Below are 14,906 nucleotides of genomic sequence, written 5' to 3'. Positions count from 1 at the left end.
TCATTAAAATTTATTTTCTATAGACTATATTCGGTTATAGTCGGTTTGGTTATTTGGAAATGGAACTGTGTTAAAAAACAAGTTCGTTATGTTTTTTTTTTAACTTGGAAAGAACCAATTCCAATTTTTTTGTTTATAAGAAAAAAAACGGTTCTAAGAAAACAAGTTCGGGTTATTTTTCGATTTAAAATAAAACCGGGTTGTTTATGAACCTCTACTCAAATCCATCGTACTCCTGAGATTTGTGTGATTTTCTTTCTCTGTAGAAAATTAGAAAACTCACTGTAGCATGTTTTCATTTCAAAATATAATTTCCCAAACATTTAAGAACATATCTAGTATGATTTTTTTTTTTTTTTGTTGGTTTCCATCATAATAATTTACGATATAATGGTTGGAAGAATCCATCTTTTTCAATTGCTTTTTATGCAATCATCGACCCTCAAAGATAACACGACTCTTGCCATACAAATGTTTGGTTTACCATTCTTTTGAAAATTTCATTGAATCCACATGCTTTGATTTCATGTCTCAATCAGAGTTTTTTTTTTTTTTTTTTTTTTTTTTCAAGATATAATGTTGACCTTTTTTCTAACATTTTGCGACAAGTTGAACAATTTCATGGTGGGTTTAATTTGATTTCGTAATAATTTAACCTGTTTTATATTTCTTTATGATCTTCCCGTTTAAACCTTTTTTAGAGTGTATGGTATGGGAACGGGAGATACCGGAAGCCAGACGCGGGAAACACCACCTCAATTGGTGTGTTACCGCTGTGATGCGACTTCTCTTCTCCGTGTTTGCGTCGGAATTCCATTGCTGTTTTACAACAAATAATTATTTTTTATAAAATGATTTAATTAGTTATTTTTGATGATAATTCCTACAAATTTACGACAGTGTTTTATCTTTCGTTAGTCTATGTCGCTAGATTAGGTTTTTCTCTTGTTAGTATTATGTTGTTTTCTATTGCTAATGTTCGTGGATAATTTCTTGCTTTTCTTATACTTTGCTTCAGGCAGTCATTTACACATAGAAAGGAAGACGGCATGAATAATTTGCTTGAGACAGTCATTTCAATGTGTGTAAAACACATAAATATGTCCTCGACCCAAATTGAGAAAAACAATAAACTAAATGGGCTAAATTAAACTTAATCATATTCATATCCAAAATAATAATAATAATAATAATAATAATAATAATAAAATAATAAAATAAAAAATAAAAAAATGGAAGGGATAAATTTGTAACTTTAATCTGTTATACAAACCCCCATTTTCATATTCACTTAAAGAACTTCCGACTTCTTCTCCCATTACCATCGCCTCCACAACTCCATTCCCTACCGGACACCATGTTATGTTGCCACCCATTCTCTCCGCTATCAACAACGATGATCACCTAAGGCCACCATGAGTACTCTCAATACCAAGGGTCATGCAGAGCTTCCAAGTCAGCCACCACAAACCACCACATACAACCGGAGTGTTCTCCACCTTAAGGAAGAGAGAAATAAGAGGAAGAAAGAAGAGAGAGAGAGAAAGAAGAAGTCTCAGAGAGAAGAAGAACATAATTGGGCGTTATTGTTCGTCATCCCCACCATAATTAACCACGAAATCGAGCCATCAGGGAACACCGGGGTGGTGTTCACTGTAAGAACCTGAAATTTAGAGAGATTTGATTTTTAGTCAAATATTGACCAAAAGAACTAAATGGTCATTTATGAGAAATTAGTAAATTTATGAAGTTGTGACTTCATGACAATGGCTAAGATTAGTCTAAGTCAATTAGATGAGTAAGTTCAAGATAAGAAACACATGAGAAGATGCATTTTGGCCAAAAGGGTAAAATGGACAAATTTTAAGTTTTTGGGCAAACTTTGTGACTTAACAAATTAAAACCCATATTAGGTCAGCGAAAAATAACTTAACAATGTTGTAAAGAGTATCCCCGCCTTTGCGTGGATATAAAGATCATAGAAAACGGGTTAGAAACGAAGAATTTATGTGCGTTACAATTTGGAAGAACAACTGTCCCAATCTGGAATGGAATCGGCCATGAGGCTGCTGATCTACATCCACCACATGGTGAGGTGAGGGTGACGGTGAATCAGACGAGGAGTCTTGTCATAAGTGGAAGGCAACATAATTTCCCGCATCATGGTATTATGTGGTTGCACGGTGCGGTGATGAATGTTGGTTGCTATGGGAGATTGGCACTGCGGCTTGGCAGAAGGCTGGCCACGAACTAAGAACTCGCTCCACGACACGGTGATCCCTTCACCACGATGTGGTCTCGAGGATTAAACACGGGCTTTAAACCTATTAGAGCTCATTCTGATCATTTCAAAGTCTGAATCGATTGGGAGCAAAGAGGTGGAGATTTTGATGCCAAAATCATGCCATGAGAAGTTAGCGATGAAGTATAACAAGGATTTTCATTCTCTCTCTACTAAGGTAAGATTTCTCCATTCTGGTGAAATGTTAGGTTGTTATGATTGGTTGAATTGATCAACCTATATCTTGTCTAAGATGTTATTGAAAGTGTTTAGAAGCTTTGAATAAATTTTGTATGTGATTTCCAATGTGAAATTCATATATGTGAAGTTAGGGTTTGAGACCCTAACTAGTGAGGTTATAATTGATGCATTAGAGGGTACATAATAATAAATTAGGTAGTATGTGATACTTAATTCATTGAATGGGTTAAATTAGATGTATAAAATAAGATGTTAGAAATATGATCCATCAAGTGGTCATTTTGACCAAGAGAGCCATTAAACTCCTAATAGGCTAAGACAAGTTTTAAGAACTTGACATGCTGTATGAATAGGCATTGAGCAAAGAAGATTGATCAAGATGTATCAATTGAATATTGGAAGACAAAAAGGTTACTTGTAACGCCTGTGAATTCGGGCTAGACGTTTTAAAGATTATAAGTTATAAATATTTGTTTTATCAAACAAATAAATCTAATCATAAATAAATACAAATTCTTCGTACGCGAGAAGAGTTATGTAACATATATATATATATATATATATATATATATATATATATATATATATATATATATATATTGCGTACATGTCTTGTGCATAAATATTATGGCCTTATAATATTTGTTTAAAACCTTATTATAAATTTAAAGAATTACGTTAAATAAACGTTTAAAAATAAAATATTATTTAGGATAAATGATCTTGAAGAAAGTTGTTGTCATGAGGATGATTCCGTAAGCATAAAGAACGCGCAAAATCCGACTTCGTATGAAGAAATTATGATTTTTCGAAGTTTCGTGTTCAACCCGACTGTAACACCATGTCCTAGGTAAATGATAGTTTTGAGTATTGGAAATTCAAGTCTTAAATAATGAATTTTATGGTGACCACGACGTAGCAGAGGATGCACCACGATGTGGTCAAGGCCAGATGAAACGCTCATTTATTTTGGTCTCCAGGACGTGGCAGGATGTTGGCCACGATGTGGTGACGTCCAAGTCGCAAAACCCTAATTTTCGGGCTTTAAGCCCTATATAAGGATGTGATGGCTAGGATTTTCACACCCTCAACCCCATAACCTCTCTTTCTACCTAGAAGCACCCATAGCCACCAATGTTGAGTTTTTGAAGTTTTGTGGTGATTTTTGGTGAAAAGAAGAATATGAAGGAATTCATTGTGGGAAGATCCAACAAGCAAGCCCCTCCACCACTCTCTAACTCATCTTTCGGACCATCTTGAGTCTTCATGTAACATCCCAAAATTTCCTAGGTATCATATTTGAGAAATTCATATTCCTTAGCAGAGCAACTCAACGATTTGGTGCCTCAACTCGACGAGTAGCTTCGAGCTGGCATTGTGGGTTTAATGAGCTGACTCGACGAGTCTGAGTGCCGACTCACCGAGTTGGCACTGAGTGATGAAACCCTAAATCCCCGGGTTTGGGACCTATTTAAGGACATTTCTGGCCTCATTTTCACCTCACCATCTGCCTTACATCCTAGAGAGAAACCCTAATCGTTCATTGGAGCTAAAGAGTGAGAGAGGAGCTAATCTTGTGGTTATTAGTGAACTTTTTGAAGGCGAAGTAAAAAGCATCATGCATGGTTCAAGAGGGGACTTTGGATCTTGAGGTTCATCAGGGTTTTGCTTCAGAAGGAGGTAAAAAGATGCTAACTTGATCATGTCTTTATGAGATCTTGGGTTATGGAGTTTTCTAGGGTTTTCTCCCATCCTTTTGTGTCATGGAGTTCTTGAGCATGATTTGAGGTTGAAACCTCAGATCTGGAATGTAGGAGGTCTTGTGAGCCCAAAGACCTGAGCTTTATTGAGTTGGAAGTAATATCTTGTGTATCTAACCCTTGTGAGAGCATGTTTTAGTATGTTGGAGCAAAAATTACCATGCATTAACGTAAAGATCGAAGCTTTACGTGGCAACTGAGTCTTGAGGTGTTAGATCTAGTGTTTGGAGTGGTGGATCTGCTTAGAATCGTCTGAATGAGAATTGAGTTTGAATGGACTCGCCGAGTCGATGAGCCGACTCGACGAGTCGGTGAGGGTTTGTCCCGATGAACTTGAACATGCGATAACTCGGTGAGTTGGAGGGTCAACTCGACGAGTTGAGCTGGCTGTCTTGAGACTTCGGAGGAAAGGAGGGGACTCGGTGAGTTGCATATATGAACTCGACGATGTGGGGTCAACATGGGTTGTTGACTCGAGTTGTTTTCTGTTGACTTTAGGGTTTGGTCAATTATAGGTATTGGAGACCAAAGAGGGGTAAAATAGTCTTTTACCCATCCCCAGAGTTGGAGAGAGAAAGAATAACCTTTTGGTTATTTAGAATGGTGAAAAGAGTATTAATTAGAGACATTTACCTTATGTGTTAGGCGGTGGCTAGTTCGAGATTCGAGTGCGAGGATGCTTGCTTGCTGTCGAGGTGAGTCTTCTCACTATACTTTACCTTGAGTGGTATTTATGTGCGACCAGAGGGTCGTATGTGATACTTGAGTTATACATTTTGTCTGTGTGATATATATGCTATGTTATGTGTTACAGAGACCGGATCGGAGGGTCCAACGAGCTATGAGACCGGAAGGTCCTCACTGAGACCGGACCGGAGGGTCCAACGAACAGTGAGACCAGAGGGTCCTCACAGAGACCAGACCAGAGGGTCCAACAAGCCGTGGGACTGGAGGGTCCCACTGAGACACACCGACCGGAAGGTCTTACATAGTTATAGCCTCGAGTGGCTAATGTGTTGTATGTGGTATTTTGGGGAACTCACTAAGCTTCGTGCTTACCGTGTTATGTGTTATGTGTTTCGGGTTTTTCTCAGATTCGGGGGAAGGCACCGGCTTGATTGTACACACCAGAGAAAGAGATATGTAGTGAGAGGATCCTGGAGTTTTGATATATACAATTTTTGGATATGAGATTTGATGAATAGACATTGTGACCTTTTGTGATTTTATAATGGAGATAAATGTGTTTTTAAATTGAAAAAAATTGGTTTGAAAATTTATGGTGTTACACTTCAAGTTCCAACCTTTATGTTTCATGTTTCTAGATCTAGGTTTCTTTACTTTGTTCTTCAAGAATGGCGTAGTTTGAATGGTTGGACTCCATAAAGTTGGCAATGTTATGGATCCTTGGGGTCCCCTTATGGACATACGTTCTAGATCTAAAGTTTTATATGGTTTTGATGTTATCCATGGAGCTTTAATGCCTAAAAAGAAACGATTTTTTTGATGATTGGAGTGTAGTAAGGTCTTTTCGAGAGTATGAGTGCGTTGCTTGAAGGATTAAGAGCTTAATGCATTAAGCTGGACAGAGTAGTACCTACGACGTGGAAGGTTAGCTCCCACGATGCGGCGTTAGGTGGTCTTCGCGACTGTTTTGTCATGAGGTCACCACGACGTGGAAAATACTTGGCCATGACGTGGTGACCGATTGCTGGACTTTTGACCGTTGACTTTTTTGACCAAGTTGACTTTCGCTCAACTTGAGGGTTTTGGGTTTTAGATTGAGAATTTGTCCATGATTGTTGTATAGGCGACTCGTAGTACCAGTTCTTGGACTGTGTGAGCTGTTGTGTCTTCTGCTAGACTACGAGGTGAGTTTTCTCACTATACTTTGCACTGCGGTATGTATCCTTGTGTGTAGGAAGTTGGTATACTATAGTGATCTATTAGATTGGTATATATGTTTGATTACTTGATTTTGCTGGTTATTATTTATTTGTTTGCATATGTTGACATACTATGGTTAGTTGGGTTGAGGCGGTCTTGCTTTGTGCTGTAGGTCAAGATCCCCGAAGGGGTCTAGTGTATTGTAGGCCTGGAAAGGCGGTTCGGTTAGAGTGTCGGCCCAAGGGAGTGGTCCAGCTATTGTAGACCTTACGAGGTGTGCTAGTACAGTTTAGGCTCAGTCGAGCGGTCCAAGCATCCTATAGGCCTTGTGAGGCGGTCAAGGTAGATTGCAGGTTCATGTGTGCATGCATTATATGTGTATTATTATGTGGGGTATTTTGGGGTACTTACTAAGCTTTGGCTTACAGTTGTGGATTTAAATATTTCATGTACTTCAGATGATCGGGGAAAGGCAAAGGCATGATCGTACACATCATCTTATGAATTTATGTTGAGAGATGTCATTGGATACTCTGATGTTTATGACTATGTTTTGGAAATATTGTTTTGTATGACTTATGGTTTATGAAAAATCGCTTCTAAAAAATCAAAATTTTTACTATGATTTGGGGACGTTACAAGTTGGTATCGAATCCCTCGTTTGGGGGATTTGGATGAACACTCGTGTGATTCTAGACTCAAACTATGGATCTGCAAAGAGGGTGGGCATAAATAATTTCTAAAATAACAGAAATAGAGGATGTGATGTGTACAATCAGTCAGAGCTCTAGGAAATGTTATTTCCTAAGATACCTACCCTTGTTATGTGTATATTGGTTATATGTTAGAACTGCATGCTAGGTCATAGGCTATGTATCTCCAGGAATTGCATGATAGAATTTCCTGATTTATGATGCTTGGTAGCCTAGGGGATTTCTTGATATGTTATATGAAATTGACATTATTGTTGTAGTTTCTAAGAGTATGCATCATGATTATCCAAAACTAGGATTTTATAGCATGAGAATGCTTGATTTATCCTTATTTCATGTTCCCTGTTTGGTTGTGGGCTTAGGGTAGAATCAATTATCCGACTGTATGTTGAATCTTGCATGATGTATGATTAACATACGCAAGGCCACTATTGTGTTAGCATAGGTTTCATGGATTGGATGTGTGATTGTTAGAGGACTAGCAGAAGTAAGGAATTGGTAGTTACTCTTGAGAGAGTAAGTGTACAGTATATGCATACCATAGTTGCTTTGGGAATAGTAGCTGAGGAATTTCATGGTGATCCTCCGAGACAAATACGGGTATGTGTGAAAGGTAGTATGGTCATGTACTACTGGAATCACATGACCCATACACATATCGAGGAAGTCATGAGTTCCAAGGAATTAGTGGTCGAATAGTGATGTGTTAGGGTATAATATGATTTTCTGATGTGTTTCGGTTTATTTTTAGTATGGTGACTACAAGAGGTTCAGGATCGGGTGTTGATGGCCTAGAGAGGCCAAATTTGGGTGACGACGTGCTCCATGAGTTTATCACTACTTAAGTGACTTTGGCAGTCGGGAGGCAATCCATGAGTTTATCACTACTTAAGTGACTTTGTTCGATGAGCGTTATGTTGTCATCGTAGAGGTTGTTGCCACTGCAGCCATCGCAGCTGCAGGACATCGGGGAGGAGGGTCTATGTAGTACCGGGAGTTCAGCAACATGAAGCCCCTAGAGTTCGACAGTGTCAAGGATTTGAGTGTTGCTATGAGATGGATATTTGATGTTTAGGGGTATTTTTACACGTGTTCATTTTCGAAGAACCAGAAGGTGAAGTTTGTGTTGAATCTTCTTTGCCTGGGGGCGAAGGACTAGTGGAAGTTTTCCACTTAGAGTCTTTCTATTATGGAGCGGGTCGCAGTAACATGGGAGCAATTCACTGAGATGTCTCGTGCTAAGTATGTTCCACATGTAGAGAGAGAGAGAGAGAGATTAGGTTAGGAGTATCTGTCGTTGATGCAGACGACAAAATCGGTGATGGAGATCACCAAGATGTTTACTGAGAGAGCCCTCTTCTGCCCTGAGTATGCTGCTTCGGAGTAGGTTTAGATGTCATCATATTTGAGCATGCTCAAGACTGAGATTCAAGGAGTTTGTGCCGACTCAACAATATTGTTCCCTTTCATAGCTATAATCATTTTCCCGGATGAGAGAGATTTAGATTGAGTTGCAAGCGAAGGAGAAGAGGCACGGCCTAGTTCAGATTCAGCCTGCCACAAAGCGGTTCAAGCCCGTTGATTCCCGATCTGAAGAACAAAGTGGCACAAATGTGGAAAGGAGGGACATTTTTTCAGAGATTGTCATCATCAGCACCAGCAACAGCGACCCCTACAACAAGGCACTTGAGTTTGTTATCATTGTGATCAGGCTGACCATGTAACGGCCAACTGTTCATTTCTTGATGCTAGGCCCGTACAGACACCAACTCCTACTACTCTTCGGATCACGGAAGTCCATAAAGGGAGGGCTAAGGCCCAGAAGGCCAGAGGTCGTGTGTTTTAGCTGACTACATAGGAGGCCAGGGTGGTGTCAAACATCGTTACTTGTATGTATTCATTTATAATTCTGTCAATTTATATTTTATATTCTTATATTTATGTTTCTGATAGGTACCTTCTTAGCAAATTCATTGCATGCTCTTGTTCTTTTTGACTCGGGTGCGAGTCGATCATTTGTTTCTCAGTTTTTTAGTAGGGATTTTGATATGCCCCTTGGGTAGTTGGAGTGTCCGATGCGAGTTTCCATCTTCAATGTACACCAAATTTATATTTCGAGCATTTTCCATGGTTTTACTTTAGAGATATTCGGGGTGCCCTACCCAATTGACCTTATCCCCATCTCTATGAAAGATGTTTGCGTGATACTAGGTATGGATTGGCTTAGCATATTTAGAGCTATGATTGATTGTGAGAGGCAGCTTGTGGTAGTTCGAACCCCAAGTAGGGGAGAACTAACCATTTATGGAGAGGGTACTAGGGTTGGTTCAACTTTTTGTTCGGCTACCAGGGCTATGCAGTACCTCCAGCATGGATGTTCATGTTATCTCATGTATGTGGTTGACACTCGAGTTGAGGGGTGAAAGTCAATTTCGGATGTGCTAGTGGTTAGGAAGTTTCCAGATGTTTTCCTAGAGATCTACCTGATATGCCTCCCGTGAAGCAGGTGGTGTTTATGATCGATCTGATCCCCCGTGCGGCCCCGATTGCTAAGGCATTGTATCGCCTTTCACCAACAGAGATGCAAGATTTGTCCTCTCAGCTCCAGGAGCTGTTGGGTAAATAGTTTCTCCGACCGATCAGTTGTCCCTGGGGAGCACCGATTTTATTTGTGAAGAAGAAGGACAATTCTCATCGAATGTGCATAGATTCCAGGGAGTTGAATACGGTGAAGAATCGTTACCCGCTTCTGAGGATTGATGATCTTTTTAATTAGTTTCATGGTGTACCTGGGTTCTCCAAGATTGATTTGACGTCAGGTTACCACCAGATGAGGGTCAGAGAGGAGGATGTGGAGAAGGCAGCTTTTCGACCTTGTTATGGTCACTATAAGTGCGTGGTGATTCCTTTTAGGATTACCAATGCACGTGCAACATTTATGGATTTCATGAATCAGGTATGCATGTTGGTATTCGATCGGTCAATCATTGTATTCATTGATGACATTCTGTTTTACTCCAAGACCATGGAGTAACATGATTAGCACCTTCGAGAGTTACTTGGAGTGTTGAGGAAGGATAGGTTGTATGCCAAGTTCTCCAAGTGTGAGTTTTGGTTGCAAGAGGTCTAGTTCTTGGGGCACCTCGTCAATTAGAACGATATTTTGGTCTATCCGGCCAAGATTGACGTGGTTATGCAGTGGGAGGTCCCGAAATCTCCATATAATATCTGGAGTTTTCTTGGGTTGGCATACTACTATCGGAGGTTTATCTAGGATTTCTCCAGGATTGTAGTTCCTTTTACTCCTTTGACGAAGAAGAGTGTGGATTTTTGTTGGGGGCCTGAGTAGTATGTTGTACTCGAGACTCTAAGGAAGATATTATGTGAGGCCCCGGTATTGACCCTTCCAGAGGGTGTGGAGAATTTTGTATTATATTGTGATGCTTCGATCACAGGTTTGGTGGCGGAACTCATGTAGCGAGGTAGAGTTATTGTGTATGCATATAGGCAGCTGAATCCTCATGATGTTAGGTATCTAACGCATGACGTGGAGTTGGTTCAGTGGTGTTTGCCCTCAAGATTTTGCGACACCATCTTTATGAAGTTTATTATACCATCTACACGGATCACAAGAGCCTGAGATATCTGAAAGATCAACCGAATCTGAATATTAGACATTGTAGATGGCTTGACGTGGGTAAGGATTATGATTGAGAAATCCTTTATCAACTGGGGAAGGCCAATGTTGTCGTTGATGCTTTGATTCGTAAGGCGGCTAGTGCTCCGATCCGAGGATTATGTTTGAGGATGACCATCATTCCACCGCTTCTGGAGATAATCAGGTAGGCTTAGGACGAGGGAATCAAGAGGGAGAACTAGAAGAAAGAGAGAAGATCATGGGCCAGATTGATAGATTCATCACCGATAGCTGAGGATTATTGACCCAGTGTGGGCGAGTTTGGGTTCCAGTTTCTGGTGGGGTCCATCAGATATTGTTAGAAGAGGCGCCTAAGTCCAAGTTCTCGATTCACACTGGAGCTACGAAGGTGTATCGAGACTTGAGACTTAGTTATTGGTGTCCCTGCATGAAGAGAGAGAGAGAGAGAGAGAGAGAGAGAGAGAGAGAGATAGATAGAGAGCTTGGTTTATTGACAGATGCCTGACTTGCCGGAAAGTCAAGGCTAAGCACTAGAGGCCACACGAAAAGTTATAGCCCTTGGAGATTCCCATGTGGAAATGGGAATAGGTCACCATGGATTTCATGACAAATCTTCCAAGGACAGACAAGGGAGTTGATGCGATTTGGGTGATTATCGACTGCCAGGCCATGAGTGCCCATTTACTTGCTATCCGAGAGAGTTCTTTGGATGAGAAATTTGTTGATGTTTATGTGTGAGAGATTGTTACTCGCCACGGTGTAGCAGTTTCTATTGTATCGGATCGAGACATCTGATTGACTTCCATGTTCTAGAAGAGGTTCCATGAGGAGTTGGGGTCTATATTGCACTTCAACACCACTTATCACCCACATTCAGATGGGCAGAGTGATCGGACAATCTAGACACTCGAGGATATGTTGAAGGCTTGCGTCATTAGTTTTGGTGGGAGCTGGGACTCCTACTTTCCTTTAGCTGAGTTTTCATACAACAATAACTATCATTCCGGCATCGATGCACCTCTGCATGAGCTTCTTTATGGGAGGAAGTGTCAGACTCCAGTTTGTTGGGGAGAGGTTGGCCATAGGGTCATGGGGAGCACTGAGGTGGTACTCCAGACGGCAGAGATTATACAACAGATCAAGAAGATGTTACAGACAACATAGAGTCGATAAAAGAGTTATGCTAAGAGACGACAGTCGAAGTTGGAGTTTCAAGTTGGGGATATGGTCCTACCAAAAGTATTACCTGGAAGGGTGTTATATGCTTCAAAAAGCGGGACAAGTTGGTCCCCAGGTTCATCGCACCCTTTTGAGTGGTGGCCCGAGTGGTAATAGTTGCCTACCGGTTAGATCTTCCTGAGGATCTGAGCCAGATTCATAGCACCTTCCATGTTTCCCAGATTCAGAAGTTCTGGGTGGATGATGTAGCAGTAATCCGATTGGATGACATTCATGTCGACGAGCACCTGAACTATGTAGAGAGACCAGTGGCAATTCTCGATAGGAAGACAAAGACCTTGCGCAACAAGGTGGTACCCTTGACCAAGGTGCGGTGGCAGCACCAAAAAGGCTCATAGTGGAATTGGGAGCCCAAGAAGGAGATGCACGAGCACTACCCAAATCTATTTGCAGCTGAGGATTTCGAGGACGAAATCTAATTGAAGCGGTGGATAATTGTAACACCAAGTTCTAGGTAAATAAAACTTTTGAGTTTTGGCAATTCAAGTCTTAAATAATGAATTTTATGGTGACCATGATGTGGCAGAGGATGCACCTTGGCGTGGTCAAGGCCATATGAAACGTGCATTTATTTTGGTTCCGACGACGACAAGATGTTGGCCACGACGTGGTGATGGCCAAGTCAAAAAACCCTAATTTATGGGCTTTAAGCCCTATTTAAGGGATGTAATGGCTAGGGTTTTCACATCCTTAGTCCCGATCACCTCCCTTTCGACCTAGAAGCGCCCACAACCACCATTGTTGAGTTTTTGAAGTTTTGTGGTGATTCATTGTGGGAAGATCCAATAAGCAAGCCTCTCCTCCACTCTCTAGCTCATCCTTTGGATAATTGTGAGTCTTAAAATTCCAACCTTTATGTTTCATGCTTCTAGATCTAAGTTTCTTTACTTTGTTATTCAAGAATGATGTAGTTTGAATGGTCGGACTCCATAAAGTTTGCAACTTTATGGATCCTTGGGGTCCCCTTCTGGTCAAACGTTCTAGATCTGAAGTTTTATATAGTTCTTATGTAATGCATGGAGGTTTGGGTATTATTTCCTCCATTTTTGACCTAGCATAAGTTCAAGGTATGCATTGAACATGCATGCTTAAAAAGAAACGATTTTTATGATGATTGGAGTGTAATAATGTCTTCTAGAGAGTATGAGTGCGTTGCTTAAAGGATTAAGATCTTAATGCATTAAGCTGGACACAACAGTTCCCACGGCGTAGAGGGTTAGCTCCCACAACGTGGCATTATGTGTTCTTTGCGACTGTTTTGTCGCAAGGTCATGATGACGTGGAAAATGCTAGGCCACGACGTGTTGACTGACTGTTGGATTTCTGACCGTTGACTTTTTTAACAAGTTAACTTGAGGGTTTTAGGTTTTGGATTGACAATTGGTCCTTGATTTTTGTATAGGTGCCTCGTAGTACCAGTTTTTGGATTGTGTGAGCTGTTGTGTCCTCTACTAGACTGCGATGTGAGTTTTCTCACCATACTTTGTACTGCAGTATGTATCCTTGTGTGTAGGATGTTGGTATACTGTAGTGATCTGTTAGACTGGTAGATCTGTAGGATTACATGTGTTTGATGGTTATTATTTATTTTTTTGCATACGTTGAAATATTATGGTTGGTTGGGTTGAGACGGTCCTGTTTTGGGATGTAGGCCAAGATATCTGGGCGGTTCACGTGTACTATCGGCCTTGTGAGGCGGTCCAATCTGACAGTATGCCCAAGGAAGCGGTCTAACTACTATACAGCTTGTGAGGTGGGCTAGTAGACTCTAGGTTCGGTAGAGTGGTACAGGAATCCTATAGGCCTTACGAGGCGGTCCAGGAAGACTGCAGGCTCATGTGTGCATGAATTTTGAATTGTATTGGTGTGTGGGGTATTTTGAGGGAACTCACTAAGCTTTGTCTTACAGTTGTGGATTTAAGTTTTTTAGGTACTTTAGATGATCATGGAAAGGCGAAGGCGTGATTGTACACATCATCCTAAGGATTTATGTTGAGAGATGTTATTTGATACTCTGATTTTTATGACTATGTTTTGGAAACAATGTTTTGTATGACTTATGGTTTATGAAATGTCTTTTGAAAAATCAAAATTTTTACTATATTTTTGGGATGTTACACCGAAACAATAATGTGTGTCATAAAAAGTGAAATGGATATCGGTTGCTTGTTAGAAAAAAACAATCTAAACGAAAGTTGATGTCCTCGTAAATATGAATATGTCGATATAAAGAACGTCAAACACGGATCTTGTATGAAGGAGTTATGATTTTCGTCAATACTTTTACAATGTAATTCTAATAGACTGCAGATTAAAAATAGAATGTGCATTAGCTGATGAAATCTAAAGGAAAGTTGTAGTACTTGTCGATATGAAATGGGGGATATAAAGAACGTCGAAAATGGAGCTCGTATGCGAACGTTATGATTTTTAGAAGATTCGAGAATTTACCCGTGTAGCATGACGTGGACGAACGAGAACGCGCCATGTGGCAAGGCAGAAGGCAACACCTTCTACCGACCAAGATGACGTGGCCCAATAGTATTTTGACATGTGGCATAACCAGATGGGGTGAACGTCACCACGATACAACCCATGTGTTCCCAAGTCACGACGCCCCCTATCAGAAACGCTATTAAAAGGAGTCAAGCTCTCTTCCTTTCCTTGCTCGTTTTCTATCAATATCTCTCTCAAACTCTATCCCAAACATTTGGGATCCGACTTCTGAGTCTCGAACATTTTAGCTAGGCACTGTGACGTTGGAAATCCCGACGAAATGAAGTATTCGGAATCGATATTTTGTCTGCGACTTTCTAAACTTTTGCAAGAAATTTTTGCGAGTTAAGTTACACTTAATACGTTTTATGTGTAACTTATATTTATATTCATAGTCATTATTATGAACCTATAAATAAGATTTATTAGTAATTCTAGACATAATATTGATCGATTAGCTTACGGGAGTGATGTCTAGGCTAGATTCGTGATGTGTTTAAACTAGATTTTCCAAACAGTATACTATGTATACCCAACCGAACCTACCTACAGAGTGATCTTACCTGGTTATTACATATTTGATAGAACTTGGTATTTCTTGGTATTACTGAAGAATCTGAAAATAATTGATATAACCTTATAAATACGAATGAATACTAAGACGTGGTAAT

Source organism: Lactuca virosa, chromosome 5 (genome assembly GCF_052849685.1).
Source record: "Lactuca virosa cultivar CGN04683 chromosome 5, Lactuca_virosa_CGN04683_v6, whole genome shotgun sequence".
Taxonomy (NCBI): Eukaryota; Viridiplantae; Streptophyta; class Magnoliopsida; order Asterales; family Asteraceae; genus Lactuca; species Lactuca virosa.
The sequence above is the reverse complement of the archived record's forward strand: the minus strand, read 5'-3'. Positions refer to the sequence as shown.